Below are 245 nucleotides of genomic sequence, written 5' to 3' on the forward strand. Positions count from 1 at the left end.
AGAGAGAGATAGACAGAGAGAGAGATAGACAGAGAGAGAGAAAGACAGAGAGAGAGAAAGACAGAGAGAGAGATAGACAGAGAGAGAGATAGACAGAGAGAGATAGACAGAGAGAGAGAGACAGAGACAGAGAGAGAGACAGAGAGAGAGACAGAGAGAGAGACAGAGAGAGAGAGAGAGAGAGAGAGAGAGAGAGACAGAGAGAGAGAGAGAGAGAGAGAGAGAGAGAGAGACAGAGAGAGAGA

The sequence above is a fragment of the Nanorana parkeri genome, unplaced genomic scaffold (assembly GCF_000935625.1).
Source record: "Nanorana parkeri isolate BGI_ZX_2015 unplaced genomic scaffold, ASM93562v1 scaffold2115, whole genome shotgun sequence".
In the NCBI taxonomy this organism is placed as follows: Eukaryota; Metazoa; Chordata; class Amphibia; order Anura; family Dicroglossidae; genus Nanorana; species Nanorana parkeri.